At 52.9% G+C, this 12,740-nt stretch overlaps 2 pseudogenes, besides 4 other annotated features; both read right to left on the minus strand.

Annotated features, from left to right (window-relative positions):
* Window positions 1-4,622: part of a mobile genetic element that runs on past the window's edge.
* Window positions 1-12,740: part of a sequence feature (areas not merged during assembly with more than two copies in the genome that could not be assigned to a particular haplotype) that runs on past both edges of the window.
* Window positions 6,700-6,771: a sequence feature (A-rich).
* On the minus strand, window positions 6,860-9,538 carry Tc00.1047053507069.120 (annotated as a pseudogene).
* Window positions 10,746-11,831, minus strand: Tc00.1047053507069.130 (annotated as a pseudogene).
* Window positions 12,429-12,457: a sequence feature (AT_rich).

Below are 12,740 nucleotides of genomic sequence, written 5' to 3' on the forward strand. Positions count from 1 at the left end.
CGAAGAGGTGGTCGAGCAACGACAAAAGTTTCCTGCTATGAAGCAACTGCCATTGAGAGAACTTTCCGAGGCGAAGGTCCTGTTCAATGCCCAGCCGTTGACGCACAGCCAAGGTGCCTGGACATTCTAGAAGCAGATGGTGCAAGGTTTCCTGCGGGCCGATTGGCGTGCTTGTGGAAGCTGGCTGATCCTGCGGCAGCAGAGATCGCCTCCTGGCACTGCTGTTCCGATGCCGTGTGGCGTCTGGGTTGTGTGCGCGGCGAATTCTGTGCTGTGCGGTGCTTCTCCGTGTGGGGAAAACCATGTCACAGAAATCACATTTGAGCTCGGGAAGCGGTGGAGGATGTTCCGGATGAAATGACCGACAGTGACTGACGAGACCCGAGAATCCCGTCAATGTAGAATCACAGTGCGGACATTTCTCCTTCCGACGGCGTGTGACGGTCCGTCCCCTTACTGGAGAGACGTCATCCTCCCTCGCCGTCGGGGGAACAGTGTCCGTCCCCGGTGCATTTGGATCGTTGTTAGAGCGCATATATGCAGACTGTTCCGGTGAGATGTTGCAGAATCGGCATTGGTTCGTGCAATCTCTCACGGCCCAGTATAGTCGGCCCTAGAGCTCAGATTCCCCGCACCTTGCCCTTGCGAGGTGAACCAGTTCCTGACGGTGGAGAACTTCCTGAGTGATCAGGTCCTTACCGCTGAGATCTGATGGCCTTGTGCCGCAAAGCAAGTAGCGATGAGTGTCTTGACGAAGGGTACTACGCCACTTGTTGGTGAGCTGGGTAGTAAAACATGTCGGCAGATCCGTATGCCATAGATGTGCGATTCCATGCTCCGTGTATTGTCCACTTTCCATAGTCTGCGTCGCATACTGATCTGCAGGCTCGTTAGCATGTACTCCGCAATGTCCGTAACAAAACTGCAGGTGCACGGACCAGCCAGCACGCGTCAGTGTCAAGAGACGCTGCCAGATCTGATTTTCCGTCCAGTCGGTCTGACTGAGCGGGCCCTTACTTAGAGCCGCTAGAAGAGACTGACTGTCCGTAACCACAAGCAGGGTTTTACGCCTGTGTCGGATACGAGGAATCATCAGCTTCTCTAGGGCTAGAAGCAGCGCACGGGATTCCGTCCTGTAGCTGCATGGGCGTGTACCGCAGTTTATGCTGGCCTTTTCTATTATCTCCGATGAATTGAGGGATGAGAGCAGTATTCCAACCCCGGCTGACTTGGGAACGTCGACACCGCCACCGGTCGCAAGTATCCACGAACGATGGCTGTGCAGCGCCAGAGCCTCTTCGCTGACTCTGCGCTTTTCCCTTATCAGCTCCTCTTCGTCAGTTATTGAGAGGTCTATCGGAAGTTCCACACCGATGGTGACCCGGTGTGCGGAGGCCGCAAACCAGGGAGGAATGGAGCCGCGAAAGAACCGCTCTTCGCGTGGTGAGCTCTCGGTGATGCCATAGTCCTTTGTGTATGCGTCTACGAAGGCATATAGCTCGTCCCGAGATAATGGCGACATGCGGAAACCGGCGCGAGGCGGTGGCTCAGGCGGGGGTCTCCGCATCCAGTCCATCTGACATGCGCGTGTGTTCTCAAATATTGAGAGCCGTGCGCGCAGGCAAAGGACGTGGAGCGGCGGCATATTAGCCTCCAGCAGTGCGGATTCCGGGTCGACAGTGCTCGGAACTCCGCTGACAATGCGTGCCAGAGTTGCGTACGTCTTCTGCATCTCATTCTTCGCTGAATCCGTCGCTACTGCCCATATGAGCTCGCTGCCATAGCGTAATTTGGAAGCACCGTATCCAATGACGAACGTGCGTAGGTCATGTGGAGATGGTCCCGCCTCTTTGTGCGCTATGCAGCGTAGCTGCGATATCCGTTGCGAAGTGGCAGCGCATTGCTTGGTGGCCGCCACATTTAGCGTCAGTCGCGGATCGAGATCCATGCCGAGAAACTTCGTAGTTCGCGATGCCCCCATGGTCATGACTGGGATTTGACATCCAGCCACTACCAGGGGCCACCTTCCTTCACGATCATAATCTGACTCCGTGTGCGTGGAGAGTGTGAACCAAGCGGCTTCGCACTTTGACGGGTTAATGGCCAGGCCATTTTCCTGAATCCACGCATGCAGTCTTTCCAAGAACCATGTTGGCAGTGGGAATGGCGTCTTCCCGGGACTGCCCCTTAACGATAATAGAGAGGTCGTCCGCATACATGTCTGCTGTGACACCCGCAAAGCTGTTCAGCAGATTGAGAAGTGGGTGTACGTAAAGGGAAAACAAATACGGTCCCAGCACGGACCCCTGAGGAACTCCTCGCAGCATGGGACGCCGATCGCTGTGTCTGTGGCCAACTCGTGTCTTCGCGTAGCGACCACATAGAAGGTTTCTAAGCCACCTTCTACAATTCACCCCCGGAATATTAGCCAGCAAGCGACTGAGGACTCGATGATCTATGGAGTCAAAGGCCTTGCTGAAATCAACCAACACCAGCAGAGTCCGATGGGGTCTGTAGTGGAGTTGATTGCCAATACCGCTCTTCTTGGGAAGGCTCACTTGGAAATAATGATTTCTATTATGCTCCACTTCGTGTGTCAGGTGTGCCAGTTGCATCGTCGTAGTACGCACACTACGATATGCATACTGGTGGGGGTGCGGCGTCCACACCCAAAGCAATCTCTTCAGTACCATTTTCTCAGCAACCTTACTCACAATGGAAGTAAGGCTGATGGGTCGATATGACTCAAGCAGTTCCGGCGAATTACAGGGTTTTAAGAGTGGAACGATGGTAGCGCGTCTCCACTCAGCCGGGATCGTACCGGTCGTCCAGCTGCGGTTAATGCAGCGAAGAAGGAATCGGAGGCCCTTTGACGAAATATGTCGAAGTGCCTCACTGCAGACTTCATCCGGTCCGGGGGCCTTGCCATACGGCGTATTACGTAGCGCAGCAAGCAGTTCCGTACGATTAAAAGGTGCATCAATAGGGCAGTGACAAAACCCCTGATGTAAATGTAGAGATCAACTCGTTGCTGCTCTGTGGCCCAAAAATAGAAGAAGAAGCATTAATGTTCAAGGATGCACTCTGTCTGTTGATGCCTTTGGAAGGCCTTACTGCCTTGTGAGAGGGGTGAAATGGAAAAAAGATGCGATTGAGAGCATTCGCTGCTCTCCTTGCTGTTTTGTAAGTGTGCTGACCACCTCCTAATAAAATTGATGTGGGAGATGGAAGTGATGCCTTTTTTCGTCCGGAAATGTATTTCCATGCGAGTGGCTCGCCTGGATTTAACTTGCTGATGCGGCGTGGATACGTGTTGCGCAAGCGCTCTCGGAGTAGGAGGAAGAATTGACTCCTTGTCCGTTGCATTTCTGCCTCACGGTCGGGCGTCGGTAACTGTAGATAGCGGGCCTTGCTTTCGGCAGCCATCCGCTCCGCCTCCATGAGAGTGTCGTCCCAAAGCCTGGGACCGTCCTTGTGCATGCCGCGGGGCAATGTCGTCGATACGAAGTTATAAGCGCTCTCGTGAAAGCCTTAATGCCGGTGGACTGCTTTTTATAGTCGTATGCCGGAAGTTGTGCGTCGAGGTCCTTGACGAATAAATCCCACTTGCACTTCCCCCACCTGTAGAAAAGCTTAGGTGCCGAAGGTATGGTATCCTTAAATGCCTGATGCAGCGTGAATGTCAGCATATAATGATCACTAAGCGGCGACACGGAAGCTGACCAATCCGACACAGTCAAATGCTTTGACCATGTCAGATCGATACAGGATCGTTCTCTTGTGCCACGGGCATACGTGATCTCACCAAGGGTGTTAACCAAGGTGAGTCCCGCATCCGTGCACAGTTCTAAAAATTCTGCAGCAACCTCGCTTGGAGAAGTCTCCAAGAATGGCTCCCACTGTGGGTGATGCATGTTGAAATCCCCGCACAGCAGGAGCGGCGACGAGGCTGGAAGGCAGTTTACTAACCGCCTGAAGGGTTGCGTTACTTGCGGTGGTGGTCTCATATAGGCACTCGCTACAATAAGATCGCGGTTCTGGTCCAGAGCAACCTGGACCACCACCACTTCAAGGCTGGTGTCATGCTGGGGGATGGTGAGAGGTATACGCTTGGAGCGGAGAGTTTTCCGCACCAGCACCGCCACACCGCCTCCCTTGCCGATGCGCGACTGTGCATAGAGCACATAATCTCCAGTGTGCATGCTGGCGATCTGCTCCGACGACTTCCAAGTCTCCTGAATGGCTATTATGTCTGCTCCTTGCGCCATTAATGTTGAGAGTTTTGACGGCGTGAGGCAAAAAACGTTCATCTGGAGTACTGCTATGGAGCCTGGGTGCTGCTCAATGTCTCCGCTTAGCAGTAGCTTTTGTCGTTGCGCGTCACATACGGCACGCAAACGGTATGCGTAGCGCTGATAAGCGCTGATGGAATTCAGCAGCGGATGGAAATACCGCTCCGCGGACAACCATTACAAATGGCTCCATCTGGTGCCCTTCCGACCCGTTTGTTCGGCGTCTTTCACCTCTCCGCGCGCAGCGGATGGGCAGCAGGCGCTTAGCTTCATCCCTAGCAAAGAGTACTGCACCCTGGCACCACGTTGAGGTGGCCGGCTGAGCCAGAGCGTTGTTGTAGTCTTATTGGTGGTAATATTTGGCATTTTGATATTCTGACTTGATATCTGTGCTTTATGATTCTCATCACCTTGTGTATTTTACTGCGCCTTTATTTTGTGCATCTGACATACCGGTCGCACCTTGTGTATGTGTGGAGACTGAGTTGCCAAACCTCGTGGCTCTGGATTATCGCTAGCCGAACTCAGTGACTCTGGCGGAACTCGTGTCTGTCCAGTGATGGCCGTGCCTGCTTCCTTTGGCAACGAAGGTCCTGGACTTCTCAAACCCTCCTCGCTGTCTCTCCCACTCTCTGTCTGTGGCACACCGGTCTCCCCACCATATGGCTGTAATGCACCAGGCATGTTTCTTGTAGGATCCGGTTTCCCTAGCTCAGGGCTGGGAGGACGGCTGTTATCATTATTATCGTCTCCTGTCGCCGTCACGCACACGGACGAGCAGCAGCACAAGAGCGCAAGGACCAGCACGGCGCCGCACCGTCACCATCGCAGTCATCATCGCCCGTAGTGGAGTCGCTGGAGTCAGTCAGCTGATCGGTGAGACGGAAGGAAAAGAATGGAACGAGAGGGACGGAGCACAGCGGATACAGCGAGAGAGCGCAGACAACATGAGGAGAGGGCAGCAGGCCCAGCCGCACAGTTCACACACCACGAGGCGGCATCCACGCAAGGAAGGCACACAACGCCAGCAGCCACCCACCATGCAGGAGGAGAAGACATCCACCACCATCTCCCCCAGCTCATTCCCGCAGCCCCAGGGAAATGGCCAAAACCCGCGGCCACCACACAACGCACACGGAGCAAGCGAGCCCTCATCCACCCATCACGCGGCACAATATTTCCTGCCATCCCGCCATCAATGGGACACGGAGCCCAACTCAGCGCAGTCACACGCGGTGCATCACACCCACAGGAAAATAGTCTCGGGGTGCGCTCCCTCTCCCTCTCCTCCTCATGGCCACGGAAGAAGACAACAGCCGCCACACGCAGCTGCCAGCATGCACTACAAAAGGTGCATTCATATCCACTGCAATGTGCATCTTGTGTGTGTGTGGTTGTGTGTGCCTGCAGTAACACAAAGCAAAGAAGTAGAAAAGAGGGAGCAGAGTATGCGGAGAGACGCACAAAAATGTACAGCGGAGACGCATAACGGAAACAACAACAAGAAGACCGCTCAAACTCATGACTGCACTGCAGCCCAAGCAGCGGCAATTCACACAATATTTATTGAAAACAAAAAAAACGTCCCCCTTCGTCTTACGTAAACCCCACCACACAAAATAATTATAAATGAAAAGAAATCGTCCATTACTGCTCCACACAAATTTAAAATAAGAAAAAAATCGCATGGCTTCCGTGTGGCCACACCAAACTGTCTGTATGTATTTTGCCCGCAAAAGAAAATTAAAAGATGGTTGCGTGTGCTTCAACCGTCCGACCCTCCGTGTGTCCGCACATCGTTTATATTTCATGCGGTCATCTGCGTGTTGCTGCTCCCCTCAGCCCTCTCATCGGCGCGTGAGTGCGGCCCGCAGAGCACAGTCACTCGTGTGTGTGGGGACTGAGAGAAGCACGCAGACATGACGGCAGTCGCGTCACTCCATCGGGGGAGTGAGCGCAGCAAAAGAAAAAGAAATCATCGGAGGGGAGAGAAATGCTCACGAGGCCGACACCGAAGGGTGCGCCACCGCATGAAATAAACACGCAAAGCAAAACAAATCCTTAAAGAAAAACACGGCGGCAGGGTGTGGCTGTGTGTGTGGCGCTGCGGGTGTCTGCCCGCCCTGGCCGCAAAGAAAACAAAACAAGAGGGAAGAAATGTGTGCTCCGCCCCACAGGCCCTCGTCGCACGCCCACACGTCACGGTTCCCTCAGCGCGCCGTTCGTCGCGGCCCCTCCTCATGCGTGCAGCAGGCGAGGCGCACAGGGCCGTCGTCACGAGCGTGTCGGTGGGTGTGCGAGTGGAGCAGTTGGGCGGAAACACACGGCACCCCTCACAGGAAGAGTGCAGCAACAAACAATTAAAGAGGGAAGAGTAGAAAAGAAAAAAGCCCATAGTGATTGCCCGAAAAGCAAACACAAAAAAATTAAAAAAAGTAAAAACAAAACACACAAAAAAGCAAACAGAGAGAAAAGCAAATAAAAGTTATTAAAGAAGGAAAATTCATTATCACGTGTATTTCTCTGCAGGGAGGTCGCAATTGCCCCACGCGGCAGCCAGTCACTCCTCACAGAGCCGCAAAAACCCACAGTCCCAACAGAAGAAGAGGCAGCAGCGATGGCAGCAGTCCGCTCCCATACACAGTGCCGGCATCGCTGTTATTCCTCTGCGACACATTTCCGAGGCTGCTGCTGTGTGCCGTAGCATTTACTTCCCTGACCTGTGTATTAACCTCCTGCCCATTCGTTCCTCCTCTTGTCTCCATCGTTGGCTCGCCAACAGCAGTAGAACCGCCACCCACAGTTTGAGTTCCATCGGGAGATGTTCCTGACGTCACCTGCACTACGGACTCCTCTTCTGCTGGGGAAGTTCTTACAGTGGGCATCGCTGGTGCGGATGCACTGCCATTGCCCGCACCACTGCTCCCCATCGACTGTCCCTGTTCTGTTGGCTGTGTTCCGGCAGTAGACGAAGTTTCGGTTTTCTGAGCAGCTGCGGCCACCGGAGGAAAGGAAGATACAACGGAACCAGAAGAAACGGCTGAAGGTTTCGCCGCCTCCTTTTCCAAAGGTGAAGTGGAGTCTTTATTCGGGTTGAAGGCCCCAACCTCTTCAGAGCTCAACGGGCGGTTGTACAGCAGGACGTTCGAGACGGTCATAGACACGTCTTGGACCTCTGAGTCGGCTTTTGCATCTCCATCCCCTCCAATGTAGAAGTGGGAGATCTCTTTCGAATCCGTATTTCCAAATGCACACGGCACATCCCCACCCACAGGCTGACCATCGACGTACGCGGAGCCCTGGGTGCCGTTCCGTAGCAAAATTACCACCTGATGTGTTGTATCCTTCTCCCAAGTGCTGCTGTGTTCCTTGATCGGCCCGCCACTACACAGCACCTGCCACTTCTTTTCTTTGTTGTACGACAGTCCCAGGAGTACAGTCTTCCCGCTGTCATTCATCTTCACACCCATCAAAGGAATGGGGGTATCTCCCTCCGGCACCTTGTCAATGGACACCGTCGCCACAAGAGTGAAGTTGTAGTTCGCAAAGTGGTACAGTTGATTATCCCCCTGACTGCCAACAGGCCACTCCGCCCACGCTCCCGTGAACTTCACACCATCGGAAGTCTTTGTTGCCCCTGTCTCCCCTGTATCCTCTGTTGCCCCATCTTTCTTCTTCACTGTGGCGTTCACCCCGAGGTACTCGTCCTTCCATGTGTTCTCAGAGAAGTTGTCCGACAAAAAGCCAACCAGCCCATCCGTGATCTTAACAGCGCTGCAGGCATCTTCAGATGAGGCATCCTCCTCAGCACTTGAGAGGCACAACTTGGAGACAGTTTCGTCCACTTTCTTCCAGTTCGCCAGCACCTCCTTCACACGCTGCAGCTGCGCAGTCAGAGGCACATAGACCATACCGGGTGATGGTTTGTCTTCATCCTTCTTCTTCTTCTCGTAAAGTGCAATCAACTCCTCCTTATCTCCACTTCCAGCCCTTCTGTACAACAGAGAGCTGGCGGCAGCGTCATCATCGGATACCGGCCCAATATCAACAATGTGCGTATTGTCCGTCAGCCAAAGATGGAGTTCACCTTTTTCTTTTTTATCAGCCTCCTCGGGATACACCGGCAGAGTGACGAGCATCACATTTCTGTTATTATCAACACCGTCAATCGTCGCTGTGATGAACCCGCTTCTAACGGCCTTCGCTCCTTCGCCCTGTTTGTTGCCCCACACGCTCGAGAGTGTCCCGAGTGCCTCCGTCCACGACTCCCCCTTGTCACCGGACTCGTACACCCTGCGGCGGCCATCATCACACGCAGTCATCATCATGAGTTTTTTGTCCTCCACTCCACGACGGAGGGATCACTGCAGCCACCGTCAGACGTCCCCTTCGACAGCTTCCAACTCGCAGCGTTATCGGAGGTGTATATGAGCAGCGATACGGTCTTTTCATCCTTTGGTGCTTCACCCTTCTTCGTGCCTTCCACTGGGAACATGAGCCTACCGTCCTCCGTCTCAATAGCCGATCCACCGCCGCCAGTCAGCCGTGACCAAGATTGTCGTTCGCCAACAGGAATACGCGAGACACCGTCATTATCTCTCCATTTGATTCTTTTCTGACCGCCACCTTCGTCAGCATTGAATTGCCCTCGCACCAGCAATAATCCCCATTTCTCGGCACCATCCTCTTTACCAGCAGCTGTCCGGCTGTATTTCCCAGCAAGCATGTAAATATCATTTCCCTTCATAACTGTTGTTGGTCGGCTCACATCCACTTTCTTCTTTGAGTCTGCGGAAGTAGCTTCCTCCAGAAATTGTGTATCTTTCACTTCATTCAGTACTTCCTCCTTTTCTTTATCCGCTTCTATCGTGAGTAGTTGGGATGCAATGCCAGTAAAACTGACATCAGACTTCTTGCACTGCGCCTCGGCAACAGCAAATACGTCACTCCCCACTTTTAGAAGGCCGGGAGCACCCAACGACTCCACAGTTACACCACCCTCATTAGCGTCCTTCCATTCAAACTGGGGATCAGATGACTGCTCCGGAGCTACAGCAGCACCTCCAGCGTTGCAGCACATCATCACAAGAAGAAGAAAAAGGGGCACCGCAGAGTAGAAGAGATGCCGAGACATGTTGGGCCTCTGCGGCTCACTCTCTCTTCCTTCCCTCCTCATGCCGCTGGATCCGGTCACGCCGCGACGGTTGTGTGTGCGGGGTGCCTTCACTGCAGCAACACGTGAGAGCATATAAGTATGTGTGTGGGCGGTGTGTGTGCTGTTGGTCCTTTCAGTGCCTTTAAATTTCACAGTAGCGATTAGCGCTTAGCCTTACTTCCTTTCCTTCTTTGTGTGTGAAAAAGAGAGAGAAGAGGAAAAGGAGTGAAACAGTGAACACCGCCGCCCATCCCCAGTGAGTGGCATCATCATCCCCACCGCAGTCACTCCCAACAACAACAACTCACGCACACAGACACACGGAATGAGAAGGAAAAACAGTGCACCGGGAACACACATCGACTGTTGCCACCAGCAGTAAAAGCCACAGCGGGTACCTTATTCGCCACGTGTCAGCGAACACAGAGCAACGCCCACATGTACTGCCGCCAGTCGTTTCACTGTTGTCTCTCCCCGCACCCTCCATCGCACATCGTCCCGCACAGCCGGAGAATCCTTCGTGGGTGCATGAACAGCGAGAAGAACACGTCAAACCGTGCAGCTGCTGGGTGAGAATCTGCACTCCTCCCAGGCACCCTCAATGACACACCACGTTCGTCAACTGCTGCTCGACAAGATAATCATGCCCTTAGCACGGAAACGAAACAAATCGCGTTTTTCCGTCATCCGTCCTCACAAGGGCCACAGAAAAATCGTGTGTGTGCGTGCGTCCTCAGCGTTCACGCCGCTCCATACCGTGTGCAACACGGCATGTGTGTGTCTGGCAGCGCCTATACTTGCAGAGCAGCTGTGCGCCACAAGAGAGTCTGAAGAAAGCAAAGGCAAAGAGAGGCAGATAGCACACACGCAAATTACTCATATCATCACACACACACACACGCAGCCAGCGGAATGGGTGCACTCAACCAAAAACAATGAAAAATAAAACAAAAAAGCCGAAGCGTGGGACGACCAGCACACACACTCATTGCTCCCGTAAAGCAAAACACACACACACAGGGAGAGAGAGAGAGAGGTCGCCCACTCAATGCAATAAAAACAAAACAGAAACAGTTACGGTGCTCCGCCCATGCAGCCAGGCAGGACGGCAGCGGTGCGTGTCGTGCAAAAGAGAGCACCAACGGGCCTGCATGGGTGTGCATGCATATATACAATGGGCACATTATGTGTGTGCCTCGTGGGGTGAGGTGAGGGCGAGAGTCCATGCAAGGGGACACACACAGAGAGAGAAGGACGAGTGTGTGTACGGGCGGTGCATGGCTCTCTCACACTCACTCTCACGCGGCCACCACCGCAGCAGCCGCCGCACACTCAACAACAACAAGAAGAAGCAAAAGAGGGGAGGTGGTGTGGGAGACCGCGGTGCTGCCGTCACTGTCGCCAGGCGTCGTCGTGTTATTTCTCTTGGTGATGGTGACATTTTCTGTTGAGGTCTCTTCTCCTGTCTGAAGTTCCGTTTCTGTTGGTGGTGGTTCTGCGGATGATGCTCGTGGAGTTGTTTGTGTTACTGGTGGGTTGCTGGTAGTAGAAGATAGGCTTGTAGTAGCTTTCGGTCCGACGTCTCCCTTCTTCTCCTTTTCAACTGCATCCCCACTATCATCTGGACTTTCTGCGACTTCTTCTGAAGTAGAGGAGCCCTGTTTTGCTTTGGATTCTGATCTCTCCTTTGGCTGCTCGTTGGGCAATGCGGTTCCAAGAGAAATTGTTTCCGACCGTAGACCCTTTTCTGAAGGTTGCGTGCTCTGAACAATTGGGGCATCGAGGGCAGAAGATGAAGAAATGCCAGTCGTAGAAAGAGGGGAAACTGAAGAGTCACCTCGAGAACTGTCACTGGGTCGAGTTCCATCAGGTACTGGTGATGGTGGCGGTCTTATTGCTTGGCCCGCCTGTCCTGCACGTTCTGCTGGATTTTCACTGGTCAACATTTTTTCTGCTGGTGTTGGAGATGGGTTCCTTTCGTTTTCTTTTGGGCCATCGCGTTCCTGCGTTCCTTCTGAATGATCTTTTGGTTGCTCTTCCCCATCACTTCATGTTTCTTCATCTTCCGTTTTCTTTGCTTCTACTTTTTATTCTTTTCCTGCCGCCCCACCATTGTTTCTTGGTGTTTGTTTGGCAGATATTTTTTGAGGGCTGACCTTCGTTAATTCTTGGGCATCTGACGGTTCTTCTGAGGTGTTCAACACTCCACCGACTGGATTTCGTATATCCATTTTTTCATGGCCGCCCTTGGATGAAGGCTCTGAAGCCCTCGATGGTTCATCTTGTAGTTCAGTAACATCATCACCCTCCGTCCCCACCGCAGCACCGCACCACAGCACGCAGAGGGCACACACCAGCAGCACACGGCCAGTCATCATCGCCATCACTCCTGTCAGTTGCATGCAGCCTTCAGCACAAACTAACTCCCCGTCAACGCAGAGTGAAAGCAAAAAGGAGAGACACGACCGCTACACCACGCACAGTCACCACACAGTCACAAATGGCAATGCACACACCACGAGGCAGTTGGAATCAGTGCAATTGCAGAACTCACACACCGCCCTGCAAACCAGAAGTTAAAAATGCAGTAAAAAAGAACAACAACAGATTTGAGAGTCCGTTATGACTCCCAAAAAGTAAAAAAAGAAAAATCGATCAGGCACGTCTTTTATTTTATTTGCCAAGCAGCAAAATGTAAAAGAACACTGGTTTGTGTATACGTAATGCCTGGATTGAATAAATCAAACCAAGATCTTGCTGTTCCGTGAGCCCACACAACATCCCTCACACTTCATTGCGGCATCCGGCCTGTTCCTCCAATCCTCCTTTCGTGCAGTCCGTGGGACGCACAGCAATGAGGCCGGCACCGCGTATGGGCAACGGAAGGAAACAAGGGAAGCGCGTCACACATGACAAAGTACAGCAAACGAGCATTGGGGAAAACACAGGGATGCTGATTATTCCAATAGGGCAAAAGCAGCAAAATAAATAAATAAAAGAAAATAAAAAAGCTTAAATTATTGACAAAACTCAGTGGGTAATGCTGGCAAGCTGCACAGTTATTGTTCCAAAAAAAGCCGCAGTTCCACCCTCCCTCACACCTCAGCAGAGTGCCACAGTACCCCACAGCCCCAGAAGCAGAAGCAACATCACCCGAGACAGACACCCATGCACGGTGCTGTCACCAATTTCAGCCATGGCCAACAAATCCGTGAAATGCTCGTGCTCACAAAAAATGTTGCTCACAATTGATGCTGCGTCGTGCTCCGATGGGATCTTGGTTTTCCCAGGCG

Source organism: Trypanosoma cruzi, genomic scaffold (assembly GCF_000209065.1).
Source record: "Trypanosoma cruzi strain CL Brener 1047053516815 genomic scaffold, whole genome shotgun sequence".
NCBI classification, from domain to species: domain Eukaryota; phylum Euglenozoa; class Kinetoplastea; order Trypanosomatida; family Trypanosomatidae; genus Trypanosoma; species Trypanosoma cruzi.